Source organism: Pan troglodytes, chromosome 3, assembly GCF_028858775.2.
Source record: "Pan troglodytes isolate AG18354 chromosome 3, NHGRI_mPanTro3-v2.0_pri, whole genome shotgun sequence".
Lineage (NCBI taxonomy): Eukaryota > Metazoa > Chordata > Mammalia > Primates > Hominidae > Pan > Pan troglodytes.
Genome location: NC_072401.2, coordinates 40,513,709 through 40,528,000, shown reverse-complemented (window position 1 = coordinate 40,528,000; position 14,292 = coordinate 40,513,709). Strand labels below are relative to the sequence as shown.

Here is a 14,292-nt window from a genome sequence, read left to right as displayed (position 1 = left end):
AAGAGAAGTCAATAACTTCACTGGCTTGGAAAATTTCTGAAAATATTACAATCAGCACTTGCGAGCAAGCCTGTTCTAGAACACCACTGTAAACATTTCCCTTGATATTTTGCAACAGCACATCTTTTTTTTTTTTTTTTTGAAATCATTGAAAATTCACCCTGTTCCCATCTGTGTGACAATGAGCATGCTTTTAGGTCCATAGATGATGCAAATAATGAATAAAACAATGCAAAAAAAAGGGGGGGATAGAGTGAACATCTAACGCCTGTCTGGGTTGAATAATTCTGTCTACCCACCCTCAGGCATTCATTTTACCGTGCTTTTTTCCATGAGGTCATGTATACAAATGATTCAATCACTTATTTACTTAACGAGGCACTGAATGGATGACTATACGTAGTTCTCAGGCAAATGTGATGAGAACCGTTATCTTCTGTTTCTTAACCACTCTCTTCCTTGGGTTTCTTTTCTACGAAATGGGGAAGAGGTCACTGTGACTTCAGTTTTACGAGAAACTGAGTGCAGAGATAAGAAAGGTTCAACTTATGCTCTAAGAAGCACTTGAACATTCAGTAATGCTCTGGAAATTTCTTCCAAAAGCAATTCATTAGTATTCTATTTTACCAGAAAAGAATGTGATTTGGTGCTTTCGCTTGAAAGCAACATCCCCTCTTTGGGCTGCCCCGGAATAATATATAGCTTCTACATGTATACAACACTTTGGTTTTTTAAATTAGTGGCACCGTATGTTTGCATGTTAAAATGCGGGTATGACTGAGCTAAACATCCTCACATCCTTGACCCAGTCACCCCACTCCCGATAACTCATCTCAAGGAATAAACTCAAAACAAAGGAAAATACTTTCTGTGTGAAGATATTAATCACAATAGAGAGTAGATCAATTTGCCTCATTTCAGCACTTATTCAACTTACGGTTTCTGGGGACCTGGTAGGAGAGCTCTGGATTCTTGGTTCTTAAATCCCCACCTGTAAAACGACCACTTTCCAAGTTGTTTTGGGGCTTGTATTTTTTAATCACACAGATTCCTGGACCTCACGTGAGGGCTGGGGTATGAGACATGGAATTTCAGTTTCTTAAAAGCTCCCCAGGTGGTTTTGCTGTCCAGCCAGCTTTAGAAACCACTATTCCACACTGAGACGCCAGACACATGATCATGGTCTCTGAACAACTGTCCACATCCGGGGAACAGTATGACAACTTCTTGTGCAAGTCGTCAAAAGGTTGTTCAGGGCATTCAAGCAGTTGCTAGAGTCAAATGGCTAAAGAGCTCACAGAGGAGCCCTAAGTTTCTGGCACCCTTCCACCCCCCCTGGGGTCATCCTTTCCCTCTCTGACACCCTCCTTGCTCTCACAGCCCACCGCAGCCCCCACACTGTCATGCTGCCTCCCAGCCTCCACCTGTGCACCCCATCCTGACTTGTGCCCATCCCTTTTCATACACGAAGCTCCAGAGTCTCCTCCCTTAGGACACCAGTGGGACTCTAGAAGGAACACTATCACCATTTGACTCACGTCATCTGCACACATAATTAGGAATCCCCTGCACAATTAAAATGCCAGGTGGATTTGCATTTTTTTAAAGGAGGCTTTTAATCCAAAAAAATATTTATAACCTAGAGAGTGGAATGGGGAAGCAGGATGCTTTTTAATCCTGGCTTTCACCCAGATCCAAACATCCCAAACCCAAATAAGCACTCACTGCCACAATGATCCCCACTCCTAAGTAGAAATGGAATTTTAGCTGTGCCTTGCTAGCACTAAAATTAACACATTGTAAGATAAAATAATTTAATTTAAACTGGGCAAGGAAGAAAGGTCATGCTCTCTGCCTCTAATGAAAAGCACCTCTAGAATTCCACCCCAAGCATTCAGAGAGCGACGTCAACCAAGGAGGCCCACAAGTAATGCAGCAGATACTCAGAGGACCTCTCTCATAAGCTAGAGAAACTGTTACCAAACGGCTTAAAATAGCGGTTTCCAAGTTTGTTTTCCTTCTTTCATATGTATTCTCACTAGAAAAACACCCAACCCCTGTGCCTTGTCCATATTTGGTGCTCAAAAAATGTTAATTCCCAGCCTCCGCCTGTCACCCTACTTTCCCTGGAAAGGAATGTTGGGATTAGGAGAGTTAGCTTTGCAGGCTTCTTGCTCTTAAGCCAGGGCTCATAACACCTTCATTTGTGGCAATAGCCAAGTCCTTAATAAGAATCATAAGAGTTGCATCTATTGAGAGATTTTTTTTTTAATCAGGCACTAGGCTACATGCTTTACATATTTTTATCTCATTTGATCTCTACAACAACCCTCTGAGGTAGGTATTTTCAGTTATTATTACTGTTATTAGAGCTATTTTGTGAATTTTTTTTTAATCTGAGCATTGAAGAAGCTAAGTAACTTGTCTGAGGTTCCCACAGCCCAGAAATGATAGAATGATAGAATGGGGATTCCATGCAAAGTGATCTGGCTCAAAAGTTGGGTTCTTATTCACCGTGCTGTATGTTTGTTATTATACGGGTTCAGATATTTTATGGTCCAGAAAAAAAGTGTCTGAATTATTATGATCTACTGTCTCTTTAAACAACATCCAGAAAAAGAACAGAAGCATATCCGTGCCATCTCATTTAGACATGCAAAGAAAGTAGCACATATTTCATGGAATTTGGGGACTGGCTTTTGAGGAATAGAGACTTGCTTATCATTCATCAACCAACTCGTTCTCCCAAGAGGAAGGCCACTTTAATTCCTGGATAATTAAAGGGCCTCCTTAAAATGAAGAAACCAGAGATGGAGGTCTTACTGGTACCCCGAGCCACACGAACCTTTCTCTGCATAAATTATGTCCCAAGGGAAGACAGTAGAGGGCAAATGGAGGCCCACAGCCAGGCACAGGGATGCAGAAAGCAGCCCCAAGTGGGAAGAGGCCACGCTCGACAAGCTCCCTCTCACATGGAATTCTGCTAGTGCCGTGAGAGCCGAGGAGGTGCAGCCGCAGGGCAGAAGGAGACCAAGGACTATTGAATGGGGTCACTTCTCCCCAGTGCCTGTGAGGTCCTCGCTTTTGTGTCCACACCCTGTCTAATCTGATTTCCTGCAATGTGTAAAACAAACTGTCTTCTCTTCTCCAGTGTCTCTTCAACTGGCCTTATCATCTCCAGGTCAGTCTCGCCTTTGTGCCTTTGCCCACAAGGTCCTCCCAGTCTGAAATCACCTGCCCCTTCTCCTTCTACCGACACTTCGCATCCTTTCAAAGCCCAGATCTTCCCGACAACTCCAGTTTGCCTCCAGTCCCCAAATTCCATGAAATATGTGCTACTTTCTTTGCATGTCTAAATGAGATGGCATGGGTATGCTTCTGTTCTTTTTCTGGACGTTGTTTAGAGAGTCAGTAGATCATAATAATTCAGACACTTTTTTTCTGGACCATAAAATATCTGAACCCATATAATAACAAACATGCAGCACGGTGAATAAGAACCCAACTTTTGAGCCAGATCACTTTGCATGGAATCCCCATTCTATCATTCTATCATTTCTGGGCTGTGGGAACCTCAGACAAGTTACTTAACTTCTTCAATGCTCAGATTAAAAAAAAATTCCCTCCATGGAATTCACAGAACTCTTCAAGCCTGTGCTGCCCCGCTCATCACTGAATTCTCATCTTGCATTGCTTCCTAAATTTTACTTCTTATCACAACTACCAGATTATAGGGTCCTTCAAAGTAGAGATTTTTAAAATATTTCTCTTATATCCTCCACGGCACCAGCTTAGAACCAATAAGGGGACACCAACTACTTGTTGCCTGCTTGAATACGTCAAAGGCAACTTTCATTTAGTAAAGCACCTAAAACCGGTGATTTCCCAAACTTTGTTTAGTTACAACTCAGGCTACTGACTGGTACCTCGTAGCATATCTTCAAATCAAACCACCTCAGAAGAAAGATTAAATTTAATTTAAAAAATACATGTTATACATCATAGAGCACTTTTGGGAAGTGGGCATTAACATTGGCAATGGGTGAAAAACACAAGCTAGAAATTCCAGATTGAAATCTACATCATTTAGACTTCGGTTCTGTTTCTTTTCTGAACTAGACAACTTTAAAATTCATATTTGCACAACTTAGAGCATCTTTAGATTTACTTCATCAAACCTTGGGTAGTATTTAAACTACCCATACAGTTGAGCTCAGCCACAGTCACAAGCATATGCATTCTCTAGAATATCTGGAAAACCAAAAAGCCAACTATTGTAACTTTTCATGTTTCAAAAATCTTGTTAGGACTGTGGTGAGGGGCAGTGAATATCAAAGCAACACTCACCCCCCCGACCCCCGTCCCCCTATAAATTGATTCTACACCTTACAGCAGGTAGATCAGAGTCATTACGATGTTTGGCCTAGAGTAAAAGCTAAATAAAATTAGAAAAATTTCTTTTGACACCAAAGAAATACTTTTAAGGAAGCAAAATCCTTACCTGTTGCAGAATGCCGAAGAAATGTCTTGACAGTAAAATGACTGACTCCGGAAATCAAATTTGTTCAACAAAAGGAGGTGAAAACAAAAGCGGCCCAAGCCTTTTCACTGTGGTTGATTTCCTCATAGGATCAACCTCTCCCTCGTTCCCGAGAATATTAACTGATTCACACTGGAAGAACTGAAAATACAACAGTTGGGCTGGCAGGGAGTCCACCCCAAGATGGTTAGGTTAGTGTGTGTGAGGCAGCAGGAGCAATCCGAATGTGACAAAAGAGATTAGCAAGTTCCTGTGCCTAAGTCAATTTCCTGTAGCCGGCTTCTCCGCAGAGGGGGTTTCATTTGTGTGGGTTTAGGGGGGTGTGTGTGCCCGTGCGTTTCTCTCCATTAGAATATGAAACTTCCCCAGATCAGAGGCAGAATAAGGCCTTTGCCGCACCGCTGGGTTTGAGTTTAATTTATCCCCCACCCCACTCCGAGACTATGTTTCTCTCCCCCTTAGCCCCATTTTCCTCCAGCAAAGCCCTACGTAAAACTGAAGAAAGGAAGACTGAAGAGTCCAAATGATTCCTCATGGAAGTAAAATTACCAAAAAAAAAAAAAAAAAAAAAAAAAAAAAAGTCCATGCCACTGACCAATCTTGGTTAATTTGAGCTTAGGAAACAACACCTTAGAACGTTCCCCCCATCAGCTTGGGGAAAACAAGAGGTGGATTGTCTGCTTCGCTTTGCTGCATTAAAAACTATCAAATATTTTGCAAAGAACAGACGCAGGCTTAGTGAGAGTTCGAGCAGCCCCCTGCCGTGCGTTCACCCCTGTATGGACGAGCACCTGGGCTGGGAGTTACCTGGCGATGAGTTGTTTTTTCAGACTCCTCAGCGTTTCATTATTTGCCTAAAAACACAAGTTTACTTGTTTTGTCCTAATGGGCAATCCAGGTGTAGAGACCATCTGCAACTACTTAGGTTATGGCTAAACGCCTAACCCAACAAATTGAACTTTTGTGATGTGGTCACAACCCCCTGTGCCCCAAATCCCCGAATAACTAACTGTTGATGCTACTGCTCACGGTGATAGCTTGGTCAAAATACCTGCCGACCGTAAGGATAAAGTCAACTCCATGCCTTTTATTTTATTTTATCAGTGCATCGGCCCCACACTCAAAGATTTGAGTTTAATTGAGCTGGGTTGGGACCGGACATCAATATTATTTTAAACCCCTCTGATTATTCTAAAGTACTGCTGCCACTCTAATGGATGAGAAGGAGGAAAGAACATTCCATGTAGAGGCAAATAGTATGTGCAAAGGCCCTGAGGTGGGAAAGAGGTTGGCATGTTCAAAGAAGTGAAAGCAGATGACTGTGCTTGCAGCATAGTTGTAGAGGGAATCGATGGTACAAGGTGAGCATTCTTATCAATAGACACCCAATTACCAAGTTCACAAGATTTTCACATGAACCCAAGTGTCAATTTGTTAATGCACAGAAAGAACTCAATCTGCCAGCTGAGATCCTCGAGCCTTCTGAAGAGCACATTATCTCCTAGAAAATCCTCTGTGGGAGGCCAGGTGCAGTGGTGGTGGCTCACACCTGTAATGCCAGCACTTTGGGAGGCTGAGCAGGGAGCATTGCTTGAACCTAGGAGTTCGAGACCAGCCTGGGCAACATGGTGAGATCCCATCTCTACAAAAATTAGCTGGGCAACCACACCTGTAGTCCCAGCTACTCAGGAGTCCGAGGCAGGAGGATTGCTTGAACCCATGAGGTTGAGGTTGCAGTGAGCTGTGCTCCACCACCACACTCCAGCCTGGGGACACAGCAAGACCCTGTCTCGAAAAAAGAGAGAGAGGGACAGACAGAAGGAGGGAAGGGAAGGAAAAGGAAGAGAAGGGGAGGGGAGGGGAGGGGAGGAAGGAAGGAAGGAAGGAAGGAAGGAAGGAAGGAAGGAAGGAAGGAAGGAAGGAAGGAAAAGAAAGAAAGGAAAGAAAGGGAAAATCCTCTGTGGAAAGCCAGATCACCATGGTGATGTTATCAGCTGAGCAGAACATAAGCTTGTGGATATTTTCTTTATTTACTTCTGGTTTTGTTCATCAAAGGATTTACAGCATCTGGCAAAAATACTTACACCTTAGCAAAATGAAACAATTAGAAACAAGAAATTTGAAAATGAGGCCAAGAGAAGTGAAGACAAAAATGACACTAAAACTGGGGGTGAGGTTAATTACAGAGAATGTATGCCACGTGGTTCTATGCTCTTCAGCAACTGGTATGAAGCAGGAAATATCACCACACAGAAAGCTCATTGCCCGCGGGAGAAACATAAACACATAGCTCAGAATCATGAGGTCTTCCTGGCTCCCCAGTGCTGAGATTAAAGAGAAACTTTGCCCCCTGGATTCCCATAGAGAAGACAACACGGCTGAAGTGAAACACCATGTTTAGACTCCACGCAGCCAGCCACAGGTCTGTGAGGTGGTTCCTTACACTGTTCCTCCATATATGCTGATGGCATCTCACCGAAGAGTTTACTAAAAGCAACTCCAGGGTGTGCGGCAGGGAGAGTGCAGCAGGAGATTAATAAGAATGTGCCACCCCACAACACCACTTTGATGTTCCAGTTTTATCCAGAGGTGAAAAATGACTTCATGGGCCGGGCGCAGTGGCTCACGCCTATAATCCCCACACTTTGGAAGGCCGAGGCAGGCGAATTGTTTGAGCCCAGGAGTCCAAGACCAGCCTGAGCAACATAGCGACACCCAGTCTCTAAAATAATAATAATAATAACAATAACAATAGGCCGAGTGCTGTGGCTCACGCCTATAATCCCAAAACTTTGGGAGGCCGAGGAGGGCGGATCGCTTGAGGTCAGGAGTTCGAGACCAGCCTGGCCAACATGGTGAAACCCCGTCTCTTCTAAAAACACAAAAATTAGCCACGCACGGAAGCTCATGCCTGTAATCCCAGCTACTCGAGAGGCTGAGGCAAGATAATTGCTTGAACCCAGTAGGCAGAGGTTGTAGTGAGCCAAGATCATACCACTGCACTCCAGCCTGGGCAACAGAGTGAGACGTCAGCCTAAAAAATAATAATAATAATAATAAAGAAAAATGACTTCAGATATGCTTCAGAAAATTCAGGATAAAAAGTTTCTCTCATCCAAGTTTCTAAAAGATTTAAAGAGGCAAAGAGTTCAAAATTGGTTGCCCCTCCAACAGGAGATCCAGTGTCCTTTAAGGGGGACAATGTCTCCCCTTCAGAAAGCAGAGGAGTCAGACAAGGACAGCTGCCTGTATGGACAGATCCCCTCCATCTCCTAAGTAGAAGGGGAGATGAGGCTCTGCCCTTTGGGAAACAAAGCAAGAAACGCCACCAGCATGATTTATAACGAGCTCCAGGCCTCAGGCCTTGTACCATTTTCTGCACGAAAGTGGAGACGTACTCCAGAGTCAGGATGGACTGGGTGTGTCCCACCCCATCCTGGAAAGGACTAGGAAGGGCATTGTCATACCTGGCTGCGAGACCCCTGTCCCTTTCACCCCCTGGCTGACCACCCTTCTGCTTCTGAAGAACTGGTTTTCTGTGCCTGGAATTGCCAGTTTTAGATGATCTGGTACAGTCCAGCGTTGGGCTTCCTCCTGCTCCTGACCTACACGCCTCTAATCTTCACACAGTTTAATCTCAGAGAGGATTTTCTTAGGGGGAGGGGACAGGGGGTTGCCATCTAATTTTCTTCCTTCCTTGAAAATGTCTTTTTGGTGTTTCTCTCTTTCTCTCTCTCTCTCTCCCCACTCCCCTCCTCCCCCACCCCGCCCCTCCTCTCCTCTCTCTCTCTCTCTCTCTCTTGCTCTCATTCTTTTAACAGACTTTTAACCGACAGGGATAGTGGTGAGGGGAGGAAGCAAACGCTGAAAATACATGCAAACATTCACAGACACACACGCACCCAAGCCCCAGGTCGTGTCCCTTCTGACGCTGTGCAGTCTGTCCTTGGGATGGGGTTGGGAGAAATCCTGGGGACTTCAGAGTGGCAGGAGGAGGGAAACCATGGGTCCACAGTTCGTAATTGGGAATCAGAGCCCCCTTCTGAGCCATCTTCCAGGAAGCCATCTGTAGCCACCACCCACCTCCATTGCAAGCCCAGTGAGGTGCCCTCCCAAGGGCTCCATAGCACATCGTGTTAACACGGCCAGAGCACTCACCAAATGGCCCTGCAGTGTTCACTTCAGAGGTCCCAGGGCTCAGGGTCCAGCCTTGCCCACTCAGAAATCCAAGGTACTGAACAACCACTTTCTGACCAATAGATTGATTCTCCCATCTCACAGCCTCACCGCTGCCCTTTATCGTAAACACTTTAAACCCTATTTTAACAGCCAAGGAAACAGAGACTTCAGCTGGTTAAATGATTTGCATAAGACCCTATGGCCTAAGAAAACCAGAACCAAGATTCACCCCATTCATCTGTCCTGGCTGTCACTCCCGCTGCCTCCCCACAGAGAGAACTGAACCACCGTGGGCAACGAGGAGCAGCCAGAGCCCCAAGGCCCATTTTCTTGGCCCTAAACATGCCCCCTCCAGGATTCCCTGTGCAAACGGTCCCCTTCAGGTCAAGGTGAAAAAGCAAAGACTTACTTTCTCAAAACCACCTTCATCAGAAATGTTCTCTGATATAGCAAAAGAACAGCTTACTTTAATATTCTCCTGTGAACAAAGGCCTCTTTTATTGAGGTTTTTTAAATAATATGACAACTACTTGTGTACCCTGAACTCATGCATAAGTACTATGTTTGCTCATTGCAAAGGTGTTGTGCCACTTATGCCAGCGAAAACTCTTAATGACAATTGTAATTGTATGAATAGTAAATCTTAGAAACCTTGAGACTTGAATCATCTACAAAATTATTTCAACGCTGGGTTAGTAAGATGCCTTTCCCTCCCCCTTGCTATTAGCATATTAACTGAAATGATTTAGATTCAGTGGGTAGCTTTTAATGTTTACACAGACCCTCATTTATGCCACCTAATAAAATATTTCAGTGAGTTGTGAAGATAGGTAATATGTACTAAAACCTTGTCTGAAGGCTTTGAATTTCAAACTCAGGCCATTAGTCGTATTGCAATTATTCTCACCCAGCTCCCCACTGGATGATGAACAACTGTATTAAAACAAAATATCCTTTCTTTCTGATTGAGAGATTTCATGATGGGAACTATAAAATGTTAAGAGAATGATCTTAATTCTGATGTAACTTTTAGTGTAAAAATACATTCATATAAAATACTTTTTAAATGCTGAATATTGAAATAGCTTCAAAATGCCACAGGCTAGAAATCTCATGGGTGATTTCCTCTTTATGCATTTTAATTCATTATTAAAAAAAAAAACCAGCCTCCCTAACCAGATAATAGCATTTGAAACATCTTCTAGCTTCCCTCTTATTGCCATAACCATAAAAACATCATTTCCCCTGCTGTTATTCTCATCATTTATTTTCTCTTTAAATATGTTAATGTATCATAACATATTGCTTTTTGTTTCAGTGAATATTCGGTTCTCAGGATTCTCAGCTGCCGTGTTTATTCTGGTTTGTTTGCCCTGGATTACTGTGTTGATCTAGCAAACATTCACATCCTGGTTCGTTTCATTGCAGAGCCATAATTCATAAGAAGACAGGGTCTTGTTGCGGAAGATGATAGCACCCAAAGTAATAATTCAAGCTGTGGCTCTAAAGTTATGATACAACTTTTTCTAAAAAGTCTGTCAGAGCAGAGCAAATGTAGTCAAATGACCGTTTCCCTTCAAAGCAGTCCCTCGATAGTTGATGCGCTTTTGCAACATCACAGACATGAGTCAAAGTGCATTTAGACCCTTTTTACAATATCCTTGAGAGACAGCTTAATAAACTACAAAACAAAACCAGTATCTGCATTCTGTTCACAACTTGTTTTTGACTCAAAATAGTACATGGCTTTTTAACCCGCCTTATTCACTGGATGTAGCTCCGAATGGCTGTCTCCTAAAATCAAATCCACTCGAAAAGGAAAAAGATTTTGCAATCATTGGCAAAGTTTTTAAAGATTGTGCGGCAGGCTCTGAGAGTGAGTCCAGAGGAGGAGTTTAAAATGTAGTGTTAGTAAGAGCAGTATCTTTGGGTCAAGGGCCCGAGCTCCTAGGGAATGACTGCAAAGCACAGGACATGCACAGTGATGTAGAAATTCATCAGCGTGAAGAGTGAAGAAGAAGGTGATCACTGCTTCTTCTCAAACTCATGTCTTACTCGTTGCATTGATAGGGATCTTCAGTTTGAGCACAAACATCACAGGGTAACTGCAACCCAGCACATCTGCTCACAGCGGGCGTTGCAAACATTTCAGTTGTAAGGCAGGGCAGACCGAGTGTTAATTTGCCATCTTTTCAAAATAACAGATCTCCTCACTGTTCTGGAGGGAACAGGTTGAAGCTTAAACTGAAAGGCAATCTGAAATTTTGGAGAAAGTATACATTTGGATTCAGACAAAGCAAGATTCGAATCCCGGCTCCACTTATTACTAAGGATGAGGCCCTGACCTGGCCAGCTGCAAAACAAGTATAATATCTAGCTTGGAAGAGTTCAATTCAAAAAAAAAAAAAAAAAACCTGACTTGTGCTTGGAATACAGTAAATGCTCAATACACAGTGGCTGTTATTAGCCACTCCTCTTTTGGATTTTTGCTTTCTGGAGTTTTTTTCCCCCTCCATCCCTACCCCCTCTTTAAATAACAACTGTTGAATTGAAAAATTTGAGAAGCTTTGGCAGGGCCCAAATTCACGTGGAATAAAGTCATAGAAACTCACACATCACTCAGAGGATTCTAATGTCATGTGTTTATTGTCACAATGAGTTAAAAGGATACAGAAAATTTAAAATCAAATTGTTAATGACATTTTATTCCTTATGCATAATCTGAGCAATGCAGAATCTTCAGAGGTGCCTCCTGAAGCCATCTGGTTGCCCCATTACAAATGCCCTAAGATAAATGAGAATTTATCCTTTCATTCAACAAATATTTACTGAACACTTGCTATAATACTTATTAAGCACTGGGCTAGGTGCTAGGAAGACAGCAGCAAACAACAAGAACAAAAATAGCCTGCTCGCCTGAGTTTATATCTACGTATTAGGAAGACAAGCAATGAATATGAAACTCTAGTAGTAGAATATGTTACAGTGAGCTAATTACTAAGAAGAAAAGCAAAGTAAGGAAGGGGGATAGAAAACTTGGAGGGTGCATATTTAAAAAGGATGGTCAGGAAAGTCCTTCATAGAAAGATGAAAAATGTAAAGTCTTTTAAAAAATATCCTAAAGCCATTTTAATGTTCAATGGTCTTATTTTATGTTTGTGTGTGTGTGTATGTGTCTGTGTATGTGTGTGTGTTTGAGACAGACTCTCCCCTCTCCCCCTGTCGCCCAGGCTGGAGTGCAGCAGCACAATCTCTGCTCACTGCAACCTCCACCTCCCGGGTTCAAGCGATTCTCCTGCCTCAGCCTCCTAAGTAGCTGGGATTACAGGGGCCTACTACCATGCCCAGCTAATTTTTGTATTTTTAGTAGAGATGGGGTTTCAGCATGCAGGCCAGACTGGTCTCAAACTCCTGACCTTAGGTGATCTGCCCCCCTCAGCCTCCCAAAGTGCTGGGATTACAGGCGTGAGCCACCGCTCCTGGCCTATTTATGTTTTTTGAGACGAAGTTTTTGCTCTGTTGCCCAAGCTGGAGTGCAGTGGTGCCAGCTCGGCTCACTGCAAACCCTACGTCCCGGGTTCAAGCGATTCTCTTCCCTCAGCCTCTGAGTAGCTGGGATTACAGGAGCCCGCCACCATGCCGGGCTAATTTTTATATTTCTAATAGAGACAGGGTTTCACCCTGTTGGCCAGGCTTGTCTGGAACTCCTGACCTCAGGTGATCCGCCCCCCTCGCCCTCCCAAAGTGCTGGGATTACAGGTGTGAGCCACCGCGCCTCGCCATAATGTTCAATGGTCTTTATCATCCGCATAAATCCGTAGGTTTAATGATCATCAGGTATCACCAAGTCCTGGCTCCTCCTTGCTGATGCACAGTCCGCTTCCTGTTCTGCCCATACCTGCGAGCGGGAGAAGCTGACCACGCAGCTTTACTCGGGGGCCAAGTTGGTGCTCATCTCTCAGCCCCATTCCTCCACTTCACTGCTCAGTCCTCCACCCTTCTGAGTCCTTTCTGAGTCTCTTCTCTGAATCTTTGAAAGTCTTTTCCATCACAGACTGCCATGGAGAGAGAACTATAACCAGAGCCAAGTACCTAGTGGAAAATTCCAGGGTTGTAGGGTTGTAGGAGTTTTTCAAGACGCAGCACCACCATGCTGCTTTCTTCTTCAGCTTGTTATTCTCTGCTCCCTTGATGGTGTTTTGTTGTTTTGTTTTGTTTTGTTTTGTGTTTGAGACGGAGTCCCGCTCTGGCGCCAGGCTGGAGTGCAGTGGCGCAATCGTGGCTCACTGCAACCTCCCCCTCCCAGGTTCAAGTGATTCTCTTGCCTCAGCCTCCTGAGTAGCTGGAATTAAAGGCACACACCACCATGCCCGGCTAATTTTTTGTATTTTTAGTAGAGACGGGGTTTTGCCATATTGGCCAGGCTGGTCTCAAACTCCTGACCTCAGGTGATCCACCCGCCTCGGCCTCCCAAAATGTTGGGATTACAGGCATGAGCCACCGCACCTGGCCTCCCTTGATCTTTGTAATCAGAGCATACTGATAATTTCATAATAATGGTCACACTGGCTTACCATTTATTAGGCACTACATTAGTCAGTTAAGCACTTTTTTTTTTTTTTTTTTTTGAGACAGAGTCTCACTCTGTCACCCAGGCCCGAGTGCACTGGCGCCATCTCAGCTCACTGCAACCTGCGCCTCCCAGGCTCAGGTGATCCTCCCAACCTCAGCCTCCTGAGTAGCTGGAACCACAGGCACACACCACCCCGCCCAGCTAATTTTTGTACTTTTTGTAGAGTCGGGTTTCCCTATGTTGCCCAGGCTGGTCGGAAAATCCTGGGCTCAAGGGATCCGCCTGCCTCAGCCTCTCAAAGTGCTGGGATTGCAGGTGTGAGCCACTGCATCCGGCCCAGTTAAGCACTTTATATGCATTTTCCCACTTAATCATCCCAATAATTATGAGGTAGGTACCATTGTTATCTCCATTTGCAAAGGAGGAAACTGAGGCACAGAGAGATTAAGTATCTTGCTCAGGGCCACATGGGCAATAAACAGCACAGCCTGATTCCATAGTCTACCTTTGCACATCTTTATGATGGTAGCCGGTTGACTTTTGCCAATATCTTTGGTATCCTTGACTTCAGGCTGCGGCTACATCATTTAAATATTACTTGTTTGGTCTCTCCACTAAGTGAGTACCCCAGCCGCTCAAGCTGGTTTGCCTGATCCTGAATTCCAAATGGCTCATTGACAAAGATCAATTTTAAACTTCAAAGGCTACTATTATTCTCATCCAAAAAAGAAGAAACACTTTCTTTTGTTGTTGTTGTTGTTGTTTTTCCTCCCTCCTCCAGAAGAAACCTTTTCCTTTGCCTTCACTCTGTTCTTTGCATTTTTAAAGAATAGTTCTTTGCCTCTTTTTGTCTTTTTATTCCTAAGATGCCTGTAATTTCCTGGGTTAGGGCAAGTTTTAGACATTCATTTTTAAATGCCATTTTTATTAGCTATCACCATCATACAACTAAGCAAAAGGAATTCCACCCACTAACGCACAGTTTCTGCTGATAATGTGA

General features: G+C 43.8%; 1 protein-coding gene across 10 annotated transcripts in view; it reads right to left on the bottom strand.

The window, feature by feature from the left end:
* Positions 1–9,086, bottom strand: part of RHOH (ras homolog family member H) — a 52,129-nt gene extending 43,043 nt beyond the window's left edge. Inside the window, exons 1-2 of one of the 10 annotated variants that reach the window (XM_063808737.1) lie at positions 8,699–9,086; positions 4,502–4,701 (exon numbers count right to left, since the gene is read on the bottom strand). The gene's annotated coding sequence lies outside the window, so the exon portion shown is untranslated. Of the gene's footprint in view, positions 1–937; positions 1,192–4,501; positions 4,702–8,007; positions 8,357–8,442 lie in introns of those variants that run through there. The other 9 variants (XM_063808740.1, XM_063808742.1, XM_063808739.1 and 6 more) reach the window with 9 other exon arrangements.
* Positions 9,087–14,292: the final 5,206 nt, after the last annotated feature.